This window comes from Peromyscus maniculatus, chromosome 11 (genome assembly GCF_049852395.1).
Source record: "Peromyscus maniculatus bairdii isolate BWxNUB_F1_BW_parent chromosome 11, HU_Pman_BW_mat_3.1, whole genome shotgun sequence".
Classification (NCBI taxonomy): domain Eukaryota; kingdom Metazoa; phylum Chordata; class Mammalia; order Rodentia; family Cricetidae; genus Peromyscus; species Peromyscus maniculatus.
In genome coordinates, this window is record NC_134862.1 from 13,574,441 (window position 1) to 13,588,140 (window position 13,700).

At 44.6% G+C, this 13,700-nt stretch overlaps 1 pseudogene; it reads right to left on the reverse strand.

Annotated features, from left to right (window-relative positions):
* Positions 1-4,593: 4,593 nt before the first annotated feature.
* Positions 4,594-11,583, reverse strand: LOC143267877 (cytochrome c oxidase subunit 7C, mitochondrial pseudogene; annotated as a pseudogene).
* Positions 11,584-13,700: the final 2,117 nt, after the last annotated feature.

The window sequence follows — 13,700 nt, forward strand, 5'->3', positions numbered from 1 at the left end:
TTGGGTGGTGGTGGTGCACGCCTTTAATCTCAGCACTCAGGAGGCAGATGTAGGTGGATCTCTGTGAGTATGAGGCCAGCCTCATTTACAGAGTGAGATCCAGGACAGGCTCCAAAACTACACAGAGAAACCTTGTCTCGAAAAACTAAAAATAAATAAATAAATAAATAAATAAATAAATAAATAAATAAATAAATAAATCTTTTTTTTTTGGAGACAGGGTGGCTGTGGAATAATCCTTCTGTACACTGTTGTTAATAAAAAGTTGATTGGCTGATAGGTAGGCAGGAGGTATATGTGGAACAGCCAGACAGAGGATGCTGGAAAGAAGAAGGGTGGAGTATTGGGAGTCATGGAAGATACAGAGAGAAGATGAGTGTGCTGTGTTGAAAGAAGCCATGTGGCAGAGAGTAGATAAGAGATATGGGTTAATTTAAAATGTAACAGTTAGCTAGTAATAAGCCTGAGTGTTGAATCTCACTCAACCTGTTGAATGAGGGAGTTCGGAATTGGGAGATGATAGCTATGAAATATAGACATAGATGAAGAAAAAGAGACGCAGGATAGCTTCGGGAGGGCTCTGGGTCAATACTGAAGACCCTGAGTTTTTATTACTCACAGCCTTTATATACCCAAAGCAATGGATGGGGGCAAAAAGATCTTTCCCTCCTTTCAAGGATATCACAGTTCATGGTACAAAGTATAATCAAGTGTAAACACCTCCTTAGTACTCACAACATCTGGTGACCACGCCTTATGGCAAAGCATCCTGTCAAAGGGCTTTGAAGTATAAGACACCTGGTAATCACGCCTTTGCCCAAAATATCCTATTATGCAGCCTTGCAGGGGAAAACAAGCTCAGACTCTCTGACCTGGAGTCAAGATGAAAACAAGCCACAAGCTGGGGTCTTTGTGGGCCCCCACACCTGAGATGCTGGCTGGGCATTTATAATTAATATCAAGCCTCTTTGTGATTATTGGGGAGCAGGCTGATGGGCCAGAAAAGTCTGCCTCCACAGGGTCTCATTATGGAGCCCTGTCTGGGCTGGAATCCACTATATATGGCCTTGAACTCAGACATCTGCCTGCCTCTGCCTCCTGAGTGCTGGGATTAAAGTTGTGTGCCACTACTACCCAAATCTACGGGGCATTTACCCACCAAACCACAGTTCCCCAGAGTTTTCTTGAGTGTGAGCAGTAGGAAATATTAGGTAGTAGGATTTAGATTGTGGAGATAAACAGATAGAAAATAAAGGATAGCCTCAAGAGGGCCTGGAACCTATTCCAATGGGCCCTGACTGTAGAAGATAGTTGTCTAAATTGGAATGGGGTTCCAGACCTACAGCTTTCAGCAGGTCTGAAAACATTGCTGAAACATATTCACAATTGTCTCAAACTCCTTAATATCGAGAACATTGATTTAGTTGCTTTTTACACTCAAACTCTGGTAAAAATTTCCCCCTTAATTTTTTTAAAGCTGTATTTGCCATGAGTTCTTTAACAATGTTGATGTTTCTGATAGATTTTTATTAGCCCAATATTTTCACCAAAACTGCTACTATTCAAAGGAGTCAAGAATATAGATGTTCTTTCATGAGATATATCCTTCATTAGCTTACTCTGAGAAAAAGCATTTTCATGATTTAGTATTTTCACTTCACTAGCTTTAACCCTTGATGTTATTGTTGTTAGCAGCTGTGATATTTAGCATTATTTTTTATAAGAAACTTTCAGGTGAAGCAACTCCACTTTGTAAGATGGCTAGGTTTTCTGAAGTTTGCTTCCCATCTATAAAGCAGTCATTTCTTTTTGAATGTCTTATTTCCTTATCTCCATATTAGATTTGCAACGAAATCATTCATTACACATTGTTTGTTTAAAAGGCAAAGAACTTTTATTTTCACATAAGTTTCTTCATATCTAAGACAACGTTCAGTGTATAAACTGCTTTCTCAAGGATTTTAAAGTGGCTTGTTTGCTCTTAAAGGTAGCTTTTTGTCATCCAACTACCGTAAAAATTTTGCACAGCTATTATGGTAAATAAGGTATTTTCCGCAAAGGTGCCAAAAACGGCGAATCTCCGAGTTCCGTATCCTTTCAGTTTTTCATTGGAACTGACATTCAACAAACTCTGAGATGATTTTTCTCTTTATTCTTTTAAAAGCTGTACTTTAAGTTTATTGTGAATGTATTTTCAAGCTGACAAAAGTCTTTCAGGGCAATTTCGACATCCTTAGTGGAAAAACTACCTTTCCCAGAATGCATTTTTCGATCAGTTCGCTGTTACAAGCTAGCTTATGGACTCCATTTCCCATAGTTCTTTTTGGGTCCGGGAGTCAACTTCTGGTACTTTTACCAGACTTGCTTAGGAAGTTTTTGCTTTTGCAACAAGAGATTTAACCAAGCGTTTTAAGTTTTCATTTATGAGACATCGGGTGATTTCTGTTCTGAGCTGGCTTCAGGATGTATCTCCCCTTTATTTGACACTGGCCCCGAATCAGAACCGCATCTGCCTTGTAAACGTGCATTGAGGCGGGCATTCCTTTTACCAACTCCCCACTGGGCTTTTGTTTGTCTTAGCCAATCAGTAAAAAACAAAAGCATTTACAATAGAGCTTTTCCATGGCTCCTTCAGAGAGATTTTCTCCCACTGATCTTATTCTCATTTTGCTTGTTCCTTTCCCCCCAGATGCAGAGCTTCAGACATCTCAGGCTGCTCTACTCCACTTGTAAGGATTCTGTCCTTAATTACGTCATCAGCCTGTGACGGCGTCCCAGCCTAAAAAGCGGGTGGGCCCTCTGTGTGTCCCTCTTTCCTTTCCACTCCTTCCTTCCGTCTGTCCTCTCTCTATTTGCTCTGCTTTTCTCCCAATAAAGCTCTAAAAGGTAACTATGGCCTGTGATTCTTCCAACCAGCACTCTCCTCCGCCGGCATGGCTGCTGCGGGTGGTGGCCAGCCAGGAGCAGCGCGCCGTTTAACCAACACCTCTGCCTTTGAAGATACGGGCTTTTTTCCCTCCGAATCTGCCTCAAATTCTAGCAGCTTTCTCAGATCATGCATTTTCTGGGGAGGAATCTGTCCAGTCTCCATTTCTTCTTCAGAGCCTTTCTCCCAGACAGTTCCCAGTTTGGTCTGTTTATCCCTTCTGCCCCAGAAACATTTTCTGACACTACAGTGGTGGCTTTTCCTGCTACTGAAGGTAGGGGCTTTAGTCCTCTACTTCAGGGTCTATGTGGTTTGCATACAGACTGAAAATAAAGCTTCTGCTGTAAGGATTCTGTATATGCACAGCTAGGCACCCTATTACATCAGCAGCAGGCGACTGCGTCCCAGCCTAAAACGCAGGACATGCACTCCCATGCTCTCTCTCTGCACTCTTCCTCTACCCCGTCTCTCTGTCTCTGTCTCTCTTCTTCTCCTAATAATGCCCATTCTAACTCTGGTAACCATGACTCATGATTCCTCTGTTGTCTTCCGAGGCCAGCCAAACCATGACTGCCACGGTATCCAGCGCTAGCCATACACCAGTGCCGCTCTATACCCTTACATCTGCTTTTTTTAACAAGGGAGGTTTTTGCCATCTCTAAGCTTGCATCAGGACTTCACGTGGCCCAATTCCCCAGTGGGTTGCATTTGTTTGTCCATGTGCTCAAGGACAGAGCTTGAAATGAGGAAGCCTAATTTCACCCGGAGTCAGTTGAAACAAAGATTTTTTCAAAAAGATGCTCTTTCTGATAGAAAATAAAGCTTTACTCCTGGATAGTTCTCCATGCTGCCCTGGCCGGGCTCTTTCCCCAGACAGCGTCCTGACTCGGCAGCACAACTGCTTCAGGCACAGTTCAGCTTTATTGCTTTCCCAGAAAGGTCCTTTCTCTGATAGGAAAGCTTTTCTCAGATTTTTTTATTTTATTTTGCAGCTGTGGACACTGTAGTGCCACCTATCACCCCAGGATTTGCAGGGAAGTGGATAACTACCACTCTGCAGGCTTTAGCTTTGTTTGTTAGCAGTTTTCCCCTGGGTCCTGCACCTTCCTGCCTCAGCTGTGAGCTCCAGAAATTTGTTTACAACCGCAGGAACTCTGGTATCCCCTGAATGCACTCAAACTCAGAGGTACTGGCTAGTTGCTTCTCAGTTGTCTGTAAGAAGCAATGATACAAAGCTTAGCAGTTTGCATTGCTTCAGGGGATCTTTGTGTTAGAGCATTGAGAAGCACTCTTTCATTCCCACAAGTGCTCTCTCAAGCAAAACCATTGAGGCCTCAGTTCAGCAGTAACTGAAAAGCTTGGCTCCTCCCCCCCCTCAGGTAAACATTTTCCTCCCCTATTGGGCTCTTCACTGTACTCTCCCAAGCATTTCCCTCAGGGTACTCTGACCCACTGTCTTTTACTAACTTGAATAGACAGAACTTATATTAGAGGTTTTTAGGAATTCCATCCCTGCCTCCTGCACTGCAGGGAGGATATTTAAGGCTTGAAAGACAGGACTTAGGTTTTGCTGTTTTCCCTTAGAGCTAATCACAGGTGATTCTAATTTTTGTCCTGAGAGAGAGTTAAAGGCTTTAGTTTTTAAGTTTTTTTTTTAATATGTCACTAGTTTATTTACAATTTTATTTAGTAATATGAGTTTAAGAGTTTAATCCAATTTTCAGATCACATTTCTTAAACAATCTTCACTCTGTTAAAGGAATGAATTAAATATCCTCATTTTAAAGTAGCTGGTGCCTTACTATAAAGAAAGGAGCAGGAAATCCAGATCCAAAGTACACAGCCATCATTAGCCAGTAACCACCACTTGTTTTCCACTGAAATGGCCAGTTCTTCCCGCGGCCCTCCTCATAGTGGCTGTGACGGCCCACATAGGTGGTGAGCCTCTGCACACCCTGGCCCAGCGTGGCACCACTGGGACCTCTGCCAGGACTGCAGAGCGGGAAGGAAATGGCCACACCTCCTCCGTCTCTCTTCACGACCTCGTGAGACAGCGTGAAGACCGAAAGGGAGTTTTTAAGTTTTTTAAGAGAGCTTTTAGTTTGAGAGAGAAAGATTAAGGCTTTTTAGAGAGATTTTTTTCCCCAAATTTTCCAAGAAAAGCTTTTAGTTTAAGAGAAAGATTTTTTTTCCCCCAAGAGAAAGACCAACTTTTCCCAAAACTTCTGAACTTTAAACTTTTTGGCTTCTTACACCCACATTTTTTGCCTCAGGGAGAAATCACTTTCTCCTGCCACTTGCCCTTAGCATTTTAGCGGTCCCCAGGCCAAAAGCTTCTATAAAAAACTTTTTCTTCCCAAAAAGTTCAAAGACGAGCTTTTTATTACCCATAAAGCTCAAAGAAAGGTTTATTCCCCCAGTTTGAGTTCGTAGCCCCCAAAGTTAGAAAATTGAAGAGTTTTTCTGTCTAGTTGCCTACTTATTTTTTTTACACAATCTTACACTTCTAAGTTTTTCCTACACTATATTACTACTCTATATCTTATACTTATTTTTCACAGATAGAAGATAGAAAATTTTGACAGAAGAGAATTTTGTGCTACAGCATCATCGGACATTCTTCCAGTCCATTTTTCTTTTTCTCTCGAGGATAAACACCCTACCCCTTAATTTTATACACACACACACACACACACACACACACACACACACACACACACACACACTCCATAACACCACCGGGTATGCCCCTTTTTTTCCCTGGCAGGGCCTAACTTGTACTTTAGCCAAAAACTCTTTAATAAAACTATTATTTCCCTTTATCTTTAGTCCCTATTACTTTGTCTTTAGTCCCCCCCCCCCTTTTTTTCTTTAGTCCCTGTTCATGGGGCCATTCTGTGGTGTGTTTATCCACCAACCCCACAGCTCCCCAGAGTTTTCTTGAGTGTGAGCAACAGGAAATATTAGGTAGAAGGATTTAGAATGTGGAGATAAACAGATAGAAAATAAAGGATAGCCTCGAGAGGGCCTGGAACATATTCCAATGGGCCCTGTCTCTGCCCCAGGGTTTTTATAGTAATGCCAAGGGGGTGGAGCAAAAGACCTCCCCCCTGCACAGCCAAGTGCAGACCAACTTAGACACCTGCACTCAGGCCCATGATCCTAATCATCCTCTCTTTGCAGACCTGCTGGGTAAAGCCACAAGGAAACTGAAAACAGGCTCCCACACCACTTTTTTTTTTTCTTCGAGACAGGGTTTCTCTATGTAGTTTTGGGGCCTGTCCTGGATCTCGCTGTATAGACCAGGCTAGCCTTGAACTCATAGAGATCTACCTGGCTCTGCCTCCCGAGTGCTGGAATTAAAGGTGTGTGCCACCACTGCCTAGCCAGACTTTTTTTTTTTTTTTTTTTTTTTTTACGATTTATTTATTTTTACAGCTGAGCATGGTGGTATACACTTTTGGTCCCAGCACTTGGGAGACAGAGGCAGGCAGATCTCTGTGAGTTCGAGTCCATCCTAGTCTATACAGTAAGTTCAAGGATAGACAAGGCTATGCAGAGAAACACTGTATAGATTTATTTGACTTGTGTGTTTTGCCTGGATATATGTCTGTGTACTGTAAGTGCTTGGTTCCCTGCAGAGCACAGAAGAGGGCATCAGATCCCCAGTAATTGTAGGGGAACTGGAGTTCCAAATGCTTGGATATGAACTGCCATATGGGTGCTGGGACTCAAACTCATGTCCTAAGCACTGACTGCACCATCTCTCCAGGCTTTTTATTATTATTATTAATTTTACTTATTTATATTTTATATGAGTGCTCTGCATGTGTGCCTGCATATCAGAAGAGGGCGCCAGATCTCATTACAGGTGCTTGTGAGTCACCATGTGGGTGCTGGGAACTGAACTCAGGACCTCTGGAAGAGCAGCCAATGCTCCTAACCATGTTGTCAGCACCAGGTTTTTTTTTTTTTTCTTTTGAGTATTGTTAACATTTCTTTCCAGAGGGAGACAAAAACATCATCTAGCCCTCCTCCTAGGTTCCCAAGTACAAAGCAATGTAGGATTCTACCAAAGTTCATCCTGGGAATCAAGGAATTTATTAGGCTTAGTTACAGAGGGGTTACAGACAGCTGCGGTGGAAGGTCTGCATCCAGTATGGATGGTAACTCCATCATGGTCATGTAGATGGAGTCCCCTCCTCTAGTCCTTCCCCAATTATATCCTCTACCCGCTCCCTGAGGCCACCCTGCAATTAGGGCAGAACTGCATACAACTGGTTAGGAGGAGTGGCTACTGAAAGGGAAAAATCAGTAGCCATCTTGAGAGACGCTTCCCCCTCCCCTCCTACAAAGGTATTTGCTGACCAGCAGTTTTAGAAGTGATCAGAAGTTGAACTTAAGGCTGGGACAATAAATTGATGTATCCTGGACTTGGCAAAACAAGATATGGGAGTAATGGACTCAATTGACCAGAAGTTGACCTTAGAGGACAGTAGGACTGCAACAATAAATCTGAATGTGTCAACAAAATCAGTACATAGGGAATAAAATTTTATGTCTCTATAGATACCCTGAATCCTGTTAGCAATTAGTAACCTTATGCTTACCTCACCCCTAGCCCCCTCGTCCAATCCCAAGTTGCATGTAAACTTTTCCTATATAAACAAACCCCTTAAAGTGAGTGCTAGGGCCATTCTCCTCCACCCGTTCTGTCAGATGTTGGATGGTGGACCAAGCTTGCTTGTTTTTTTAATAAAAACCTCTGTGTGCTTGCATCGGATAATGGCTCTGTGGTGGTCTTTCTTGGGGGTCTTGCAACCTGGGCACAACATTTGGGGGCTTGTCCTGGATCCCCCTGCTTCCCCAAGACCCTAATATGAGGGACTTCTAACTGGCCGGTAAGTTTCTGTGTGTCTTTGTCTTTGTCTCTGTGTGTTCTGAGATCCTCAATGTTTAATGGAGATGTGGCCAATCCCAGCCCCTCTGTGATATTTCTGTAGCTTGGCTCTATCAGAGGAAGGGTAAGGAAGGTCTCTTGTTCACAGTAGATGCTCAACATTGCCTACCAAATGAATAAACGTTTTATAGGTATGGAAAAGCACACTGAACAGTGTCAAAAGGCTTATTCCCACACAATGGAGGAAGAGAAAAGGACTTTTGTTTTTGGGATTAGTGAGCTTTTCCCAGGACCCAAAGCCAAGGTCAGGATTTGGGCCCTGTCTGTCACACATAAGACCGAGCACAAAGGGAGCTCATTAGGACCCATGTTGGTAGCCAGGCTCTGATCACTGCCTTTGTCAGTTCTTGGCATTCTAAACAGCCTGGAGCACCAGCATCAGCAAAGCTGACAATGACTGCCAGATCCAGTTGCTCGGAGAGCTGCGCTGACTGAGGCTGGAGCTGCTTGAGCAAGGTTTTGCTGAGTGTGATTTCAGCCCCTGGGCATGGGGGTCTCCCAGTTGGGTAATGCTGAGTTCTCATTGGCTGATGCTGCTTCATCACTCACTGCTCTTGTGATTTGGGGATCTTAGTTTCTTCTCTGCTGCTCTGATAAAATATCCTGAAAAGAGCAGCTTAAGGGAGAGAGGGCTTTTTAAGACATTAAAAAAAAAATACATATACATATTATAGTGTGTGTGTGTGTGTGTGTGTGTGTGTGTGTGTACCATGGTACACATGTGGAGGTTAGAAGACAACTTTTGGGAGTCAGTACCCTTTTCCACCATGTGAGTCCCAGGGAAGCTCAAACTCTGGTTACTAGGCCCAACAGCAAGTGCCTTTGCCTGGTGTACCATCTCACTGGCCCAGAGGGATCATTCTAGTTCACAGCTCAAGGTACAGTCCATCATGGTGGGAAGTCTAGGCTATATCGTAGCTTGAAGTCATGTTATATGCGGCGCGCTCCTCGGCCAGTGAGGAAGAACGACCACCATGCGAGGATCCTTCTCAGATCACACTTTATTGGAGCGCCTCTTGGTTAAGGGAGAGCGGGAGGTGAGGGGCCCCGAGGACTAAACTGCAGCTGCTTATAAAGGGAATCAGGCAAACGTGCCGTACTGTGATTGGGTCCCGCCAGAATGCAAGCATGGGGAGCCACGGGATAGGCTGAGGACATAAGGCCAATTACCATACTCGTGCATCATAGCCAAATATGGAGTTGTTTACAGCTAGGCTACCAGGAAGCCAGCACCATCTTTGAATAGCAGCTCCCTACATCTCCCCCCTCTTTATTAATTAAGCAGCAGGAGAGAGTATAGTTCTGATTCTGCAACACAAGTATTTCATCCAATCAGGTCCCCACCTCATGATGTGTTGACCGATCGAGGATGAGTTAACTGTGCATAATTGCCTGCATACCTTCCCGAGTGCAATGGACCAACCAGTCCCTGGGGTGCAAAGGCTATGCATGTAACAATTGTCCACATACCTTCCCGTGTGCAATGGACTAACCAGTCCTAAGGGTGCAAAGGCTATGTGACTCATATGCAGTCAGACTTGCTCTCCTTGAAGGAAGGAAAATGTCCTACACTTCAAGTGCAGTGCACGAGCCTGGCATCCTGTGCTCAATACAAGTAATATGTGAAAGCTGTTCACATACCTTCCCGAGTGCAATGGACTACCAGTCCCAGGGGTGCAAAGGCTATGCGTGCAACAATTGTCCACACACCTTCCCGAGTGCAATGGACTAACGAGTCCTGGGGGTGCAAAGGCTGTGTGGATATTAAGTAAAGTCAGATCTGGGGGGAGGAGCCACACTCCAGAGCGGCTAATGCTTGAGTGATAATGACCTTGTCCTTTTTTGTACGTGTTCGCAAACAGCAGACCAACCACAGACAAAACACGCATCCTCCAAGGCAGCATGCCAAAATATACCCTGCCCCCACCCATTCTAAACAGGGAAAAGGTAGAAGCAATCCAGGAGGACAGTCCCTCTGCCATGCTGAGGTCCACTCGTGTGGAGTTGATGGTCATCACCGCCACTCTGATTCTCCAAGGTCTCTTCAAATTCTCCGGACCAATTTCCTATAAGATAACTGGACAATCGTTTAGACAAATTCGCTGCTCGGGAACCATTTTGGAACTGCACACTAGTGACACACAAACCAGGCATTCTCCACTCACAGCCCAATTGGGCCAGCTGCCAAAGGATGTCAACTTGTTCTTGTACCAAGTCAATGCACTAGTTAAGTACCATAATGCCACCTTTCAACTGTGCATTTAGGGAAGTAGAGGTATGAAGGATGGTTTGGAGCCATTAACTCCTTCCACCTGAAGAGGCTGAAATGGCCAAGCCTGCATCTCTGGAGACAGGGACCAGCTGCAGCAGTTTGAACCTCCACTGCAAAGGTGATGCCTAGCACCTGGCCCCCAGCCAGCACAAGGATTCCCCATCACCTCTCTGAGAATGATTAGAATTCTCCCTTGTGCAGCTCGTGTGGTTGCAAGGACTGCTGCCGCTAGGCCAGCATTACTTAGCGGTCCCCCAATTTCCCGGCAGGCTTTTAGCCAAGCTTCTATTCCCTTTCCTTTCCATGGGGTAAAGCTCTACGACATTCTTTTGTGCTTTGCTCATATACTAATTGTTGAACCAGAGGCATAGCTGTTTCTACATCACCAAATATCTTCCCTGCTGCCTCCATCATTCTAGCTACGAAATCTGAAAAAGGTTCATTAGGTCCCTGAATGATCTTAGTCAAATTCCCTGATACTTCTCCTTTATTTGGTAATGATTTCCAAGCTTTAGAATACATCTCATTTATCTGTTGATAAACTTCAATAGGATATGCTGTCTGATTTACGGTCCATTGTCCTTGACCCAGTAGCATGTCAGCCGTCCATTGTGGTCGATTATTCTGAAGATTAATTCTAGCTTGTACCTGGGCTCTATCTGTAACTATAGATTTGAAATCCAGATACTGTCCTGTAGTTAAACATGCTCTGGCTATTTCGAACCAATCTGTTAAAGTCATAGCCTGAGTAGTGAGCCTAGTCAATAATGTTAAGGTATAACTGGCTGTTACTCCATAGGCTCGAGCAGCCTCAGCCAGGTCTTTTAATTGTTTATAAGGCACAGGTTCATGATATCTGTTGTTTGTTTGCGGATCTTCAAAGACTGGAAACGCGGACGCTAGCCGCGCCCAGGTGTCTCTCCTGATAAAATGACAACCTCCACCTGTTTGCAGACACGAAGGTGGTGCCGGAGGTGGATGTGGTCCCGAAGGCGCCATTGGTTCCACATTCACCCCAGCAGAAACATTATAAGGAGGAGGTCGCCGCCGCCCATATCTCTCTTTTTTATATTCAGCGGCAGCTTCCTCTAAATTTTCCTCCTCATCTGAATCTAATTCATTATCAGATAAATCAAGTTTTGCAAATCTCTCTAGTACTAGATACAAAGGATCCCCTTTCTTTTCTGAATTTTCTTCCTTTCCTTCATTCTTTTCTTTCTTCTTTTTAGGCCTACTTAAGTTCTCCCCTTTAAAGTCTGATTCTGATAGACTATCCTGGTGCTTAATTAATGCCTTGCGTCCCTTTCTAATGATTTCCACATTGCGTCCTTCCTTAAGACATGCATGTACCATAAGAATGAACACAAGAGCAAACACAAACAGATTAATCCCAGTAATCAGCATACCTGGAGAACTTACCGACATCATCACCGTTCCTGGCGAACTTACCAAATTCACCGCTCCATGTGTTGAGTTCTGAATCCTCTTCGACCCCTCACCTGGTGTCCGAAGTTTCCTTCCCGGGTTTCGGCACCAGTTGGTGTCCGAAGTTTCCGTCCCGGGTTTCGGCACCAGTTGTGGCGCGCTCCTCGGCCAGTGAGGAAGAACAACCACCATGCGAGGATCCTTCTCAGATCACACTTTATTGGAGCGCCTCTTGGTTAAGGGAGAGCGGGAGGTGAGGGGCCCCGAGGACTAAACTGCAGCTGCTTATAAAGGGAATCAGGCAAACGTGCCGTACTGTGATTGGGTCCCGCCAGAATGCAAGCATGGGGAGCCACGGGATAGGCTGAGGACATAAGGCCAATTACCATACTCGTGCATCATAGCCAAATATGGAGTTGTTTACAGCTAGGCTACCAGGAAGCCAGCACCATCTTTGAATAGCGGCTCCCTACAGTTATATCCATCCATCATCAGGAGATGGGGATGAATGCTAGTTCCCAGCTGTGTCCTCCACCATATAACCCAGGGTCAGATCTGTCCACATTCAGGATGGGTCTTCCAAACTCAGTTAAGCTAGTCAAATAATCCCCCACTTGAATCCCCCACTTGAATCAAAGATGATTCTGGATTCTGACATCCTCATTGGTAAGTAGAAAATGGTAGGTTACAAAGCAATTAAGAATTAAAAAAGATGGGTGGTGGTGGCCCACACCTTTGATCCCAGCACTTGGGAGGCAGAGTCACAAATTCACTCTGTGAATGCAAGGCCCACCTGGGCTACAGAGTGAGTGAGTTCCAGGAAAGGCAAAAGCTACACAGAGAAACTCTGTCTTGAAAAACAAACAAACAAAAAGAATGTAAAGGAATGGGCCTGCTTTAGTGCCTCTCATGGCCTACCCTTGTGTGCCATATCCATTCATTCTTCGTGTTCCCAGAGCAGCAGGTGACAGAGGTGATGAACAGCTTAGCTACTGAGGTGACTAATGGCAGGAGTCAGTCTCACATCCAAGAGAAGCAGGCACAGGTCCAGCTCAAACAGGATTCCTTAGCCATGGATGGCTAGGCCTTTGGGTGGACCACTGCTGGCTTTATTTTTTGTGTCTGTGTAGGTACCTGTACATGTGCCACCATACACACAGAGGTCAGAGGCCAGAGATCCTCAGCTGTTATTTGTCAAGCACCATCCATCCTGTTTCTTTTCTTTGTTTTTGGCTATGTTGGAGGACCATTGTGCCTCAGGTATCAGCTAGTTTTTGACTCCTGAACACTGGGATTGCAAGCAATGCCACCATGCCTGGCTTGTTTTCTTATCATAGGATCTTGGGATAAAACTAAGGTTCTTGTGCCTACAAGGCAAACATTTTACTGCCTGAGCCACCTCCCCAACTTGGCAGGGGTTTTGAATCTCCTATAATTTATCTATCTATCTATCTATCTATCTATCTATCTATCTATCTATCTATCTATCTATCTATCTATCTATCTATCATGTACCTTCCTTCCTTCCTTCCTTTCTCTCTCTCTCTCTCTCTCTCTCTTTCTATCCATCCATCCATCCATCCATCCATCCATTTATTTATTTATTCATTTATTTATTTATTTATTGCATCCTCCCAAGGTTTTAGATATTGGCAACAAATTTAGACAAAACGCCATGCTAGCTACCACCGCAGGGGTGACAGACAGTGCCTGGGAGGCCGCTCTAGAAAGGGCTGTTTCTGTTGCCTTCTCTTTGCTGACACAGTGGCCAGCTTCCTCACATGCTCAGCCCTCTGGAGCAATGGCATGGCTGCTCTGGGCCACTGGGAGGGCCCAGAGAGTTGCTACTTGAGAGGAGAGGGTCTAGGGCTGGGGAGAGATGGCTCAGCGGTTAAGAGCACCTGCTGCTCTTCCAGATGCTGGGGTTTGAGTCCCAGCACATGGTGACTTACAATTACAGTTCTGGGGAGACCCAATGACCTCTTCTGGCTTCTGTATGCACTGCAAGCATGCCTGTGGCACACAGATGTACTTGCACACAAAATACCCATACACATAAAATAAAAACAAATTAGAGGTGGGAGGTTGTGAGCAATGAGATGGCATAGTGGGTGTTT